The sequence below is a fragment of the Meles meles genome, chromosome 7, assembly GCF_922984935.1.
Source record: "Meles meles chromosome 7, mMelMel3.1 paternal haplotype, whole genome shotgun sequence".
NCBI classification, from domain to species: Eukaryota; Metazoa; Chordata; class Mammalia; order Carnivora; family Mustelidae; genus Meles; species Meles meles.
In genome coordinates, this window is record NC_060072.1 from 13,969,353 (window position 1) to 13,973,750 (window position 4,398).

A 4,398-nucleotide genomic window follows, 5' to 3' on the forward strand; every position below is an offset into this window, starting at 1 on the left:
GTATTTTTATCCCCAGGGGTACAGGTCTGTGAATCGCAGCACTCATGATAGCACATACCCTCCCCAATGTCCATAACCTCCTCCCCCTCTCCCAACCCCACCTCCCCCCAGCAACCCCCAGTTTATTTTGTGAGATTAAGAGTCATTTATGGTTTGTCTCCCTCCCAATTCCACCTTGTTTCATTTATTCTTCTCCTATCCGCCTAACCTCCCATGTTGCATCTCCATGTCCTCATATCAGGGAGATCATGATAGTTGTCTTTCTCCGATTGACTTATTTCACTAAGCATGATACCCTCTAGTTCCATCCACGTCGTTGCAAATGGCAAGATTTCATTTCTTTTGATGGCTGCATAGTATTCCATTGTGTATATATACCACATCTTCTTTATCCATTCATCTATTGATGGACATATAGGTTCTTTCTATAGTTTGGCTATTGTAGACATTGCTGCTATAAACATTCAGGTACACGTGCCCCTTTGCATCACTGCGTATTAAACAAATATTTATTGAACATGTACTACTTGTCAGGCCCTGCGCCATGCACAGGGAATACAACTGTGGACAAAACACTTGCCCCTGCCTTTAAGCAGCAGGGACCAAGAAGCAAACAGACATGATTATGAATATAATAATAATCATTCTATGATTATTCTATGAAGTTCTATGAAGGCTGAGAGAGACTTGTGGTATTTTGTTCATTTCTGTATCTCCCAGCAAGTAAGACTGTACCTGGAACATCCTAAGAGCTCAATAAATATATGTTGAGGAATCATACCAACTAAAATTTACAGAGCACTTCTAATGTGCCAGAAACTCTTCTAAATACCTTATGTATATTAAAATAATTGAGCTCCATAAAGAACTTATGAGGTTCTATTATTATACTCATCTACAGATACGCAAACTAAAGCATAGAAATTTTAAGTAAACTGGCAATGATCATGTAATGAGTGCAAGGCAGAGTCAAGACTTAAACTCAGGCAGCCTGGCTCCAGAGTCCAAGATCAAGTGATTCACATGTTGTTACCATGGATAGCCAACACTGGTGGAACCTTCCACCAGTGGCATAACAACACAACAAGTGATTTCTTTTACCTTGTCCTTAGCACCATTTTATTTGAGGAAACTTAAAGCACAGGAAGGTTAAGTAACCTGAATTCTCCCATAAGTGGTAATTGCCTGAGCTGAATTCTATGCCCCGTCTGACTGTGGGGACCTGGGCTGTTAACTACCATGTTATACTGCCACAAATATGGAAGCATAATAAATAACCACTAGATGACTGAATGAGGAATGGTCTATGTACTTTCTGAAACCCGCCCCAACCCCATCACCAAGCACAGTGCCTAATACATAGATGGTGCCCCACACATGATTTTTTTTAAATGATGGCAGTCAAGTACAAGGAATGGGACGCTCAGTTAGGGATCAGGTCTGACTTCTCCTGATTTTGCCTTTGAGTTGGTGTGTGACCTTGAAGACTTCACTCCCACACAACCAGGTCCCCATCTAGCTCTCTAAAATGGGAGTCTTCCAATTTCCTGAGTTCCCTTCAGCTCTGATGCTGATTCTAGCAGCCAGGCCTGAGTGAACCCAGAGAGCCCTCTTTCCATCATGGAGGCCAACCAGGTAAAACTCCTCCCCTGACTGTCCTGATTGGTTTGCTCACCTCCTGATGCAGGTGTTGTTTTGGTTGCCTGGTAACACAGTGATGGAGACTGCCAGTTCCCAGAGGAGAAATGAATGAATGAGCAGAGATATTCACAGTAGGAGCCGTGGCCACAGCCAGAGCAGCACATTGCAGATTTCATTAACTCCACCTGTCTGAAATGTGCTTTTCATCTAATGTTGATACAGCAGCCTAATGGGGAGTCTGGAGGTGGCAGAAATCCTTCTGTGCAATCCTATTTGCCCATAAGGACATGACTCTATCACAAAAATCACAAGCACAGTAGTGCATTTTAGTATTGATAATAAAAGTTCTCCTGCTGTTCTTTTCCATGTAAAAGACTACTGTTTCCTGTGTTCTATCCTGCCTTTAAATCCAGGTTCTGAATTACCGGTGGGGTCATATAAATTGGAATTGATCCCTGTGATCACTCTGAAAAGCAGGCAGAACTGAAATTCAACAGAGAGGGAAACCTTTAAAACAGCTAAGAGCAATGTTTTTGAAAGAATGTAGACCTAGGTTCAATTCCTACCTTTGCAACTTTGGGTTAGTTTCTTGACTTTAGAGCCTTAGTTTCTCCATATGTAAATTGGGGATATTAACATCTATCTCACAGTATCACTGAAAAGAACTAAGTAAGATAATAGAAGCTGAAGCACTAACCCAGATGCTGGTGCATATGTGCACAATTTTTATCATTATTGTCATTGTTTAGGGTCATACGCCATTTAAATGATAAAACTGGGATTTGAATATGGGTCTCTAGTAATGCCAAAGCCAACTTTTGTCATCATTTCATTCCTTCTTGGAAAGGAAAAGCCATAAGCATGCATTCTTTCAACAAAGACTTATGAGACACTACATAATGGTGTTGAAAATACTAACTCTTACACAGCAGTTTTGAGACCAAGCAGTGCTTTTGGATGCACCCTCTTACTTAATATGATGGTCACTTCTCTGACGTCTGGATAGAGATCCTTCGGGAGAAAGCAATTGTCTGCCCCTGGAAACTAAACTCCACTCTTCTCCCAGGAGCTTGAAAGTCAGGAGAAGGAGCCCCATCCCCCAGTGCAGGGGAGCCACCCAAAGGGCATGCTAGCAAAGGGCACTGAATTATGTGCTTACGTCGCTGATCTCTTATGTATGACATATGTGATCTCAGCAAGTTCATTTACCACTGTAGGCCTGTTTTCATAATCTGTAAAATGGGAATCAGGTATATGCTTATCTCTGAGAGTTGTTGGGATAATTCAATAAGCATATGACTGCAGAATGCTTAGCACAGTGCCTCCTTGGCAGCTGCCACAATGATTATGACAATCACCATGATCCTTATTATTCTTCCAGAGGCCTGCCTGCAGTGTGGGTACCTTCCAGGGAAGGTGGGCCTAGGTGGAATGCCACAGTCAGCCCATAATCTCTAGGGGTCAGAGGAAAGAGAAGAAAGTGAAAGAGTAAGGGCAAAAGGGACACACTTTATTGTCTTTGTAGCTGGCCCCAAGAGGGTAAGTACAGAGCTGGATGCCAGACTTGGTTGATGCTGTTGTAAAACCCATGGTCCAATAAAATACTTGAAGTCTGGGACAAATAAGATAGAAGCTAGTGGTGCTTAATGTTAGGTTCCACACCTCTGGGTCATACTCCCTCATAACCCAGGGGTCAAGGGGTCTGCTCATTGCCTGAGCTCGAAATGATGAGATTTGTGTGGTTCTTTCTGGGGAAATCTTGGATGTGATCATTTCAATGCAAATAAAATGGGGAACACTTGAAGAGGGCTTATTATGTACCAGGTACTCCCCTAAGTTTATATGTTTTAATAGATTTTACCCTCGTGCAACTCCTGAAGGTAAATTTATCTCCCTCTTTGTGTAGATAAGGAGTCTAGACAAACAGGTTGTCCAGAGTCAAAATCTAAGAAGTAGCAGAGCAAAGATTCAAACACAGACTAGTTCCAACTTTCATGTTCTCAACACGTATAGTTATTGCTTCTCCATGTTGTTGAGGGAAAAAAATCCATTCTCCATCTTGCCTGGCTATTCCTCTGGCCATTGAACTTGGCTGAAATCAGCTTTGCGCAGTGGCAGTATCATAGCCAATGAGGTATATCCGAGGCGCGATTATTGCTAATTGAACTTGGCTGAAATGATGGGGGTCTATATAGAGGCCAACCTATGCAGAGTCATATTATGTGGGGTTTAGGAAGGAAGGAAATTACACGGAAGGGATAGTTTCTTTGTTATGTCCCTGTGTGGATAGACTCCAGGCACTCAAAGTGGTGGAAATGGAGAGCAAGGAGATTTTAATCCCCCCCCAAAAGAGGGTTTCCTAACCCCATGATGGTAGTAAGTCACATGCAACTACTATTGATGTTATGGTAATGGCCAGGCACTTTCGTGGTTAAACTTCACAATAGTCCTGCAAAGTTAGTTATATTACCTTATTCTATAGTGGAAGCACCCAAAGTTTGAAGAAGTGTAGAAGCCAGCCCAGGACTTCAAAGCCAGACAGGAAGATTTGGGCCAGGGACTCAAAATCAGCTCAGCCGTGCTCAACCTTGACTATACAATGATCTTACCTGGGATGCTGACAAAATACATACCTACTGGTGAGAAAATATACACCAGTGGTATGGGCTGCCGCCTAGGTGTTTTCATGGCCCATCCCACTGGAGCTGGTCTTCTTTCTGCCTCAATACAGCTGCTTGCCAGTGAGTTGTGAAGGCA

The 4,398-nt window shown here is 42.6% G+C and overlaps 1 non-coding gene across 1 annotated transcript; it reads left to right on the forward strand.

Moving 5' to 3' along the window:
* Positions 1 to 3,741: 3,741 nt before the first annotated feature.
* Positions 3,742 to 3,880, forward strand: LOC123947743. Its single transcript, XR_006819792.1, has one exon. It is a non-coding gene; the product is annotated as a U4 spliceosomal RNA (small nuclear RNA).
* The last annotated feature ends 518 nt before the right edge of the window (positions 3,881 to 4,398 follow it).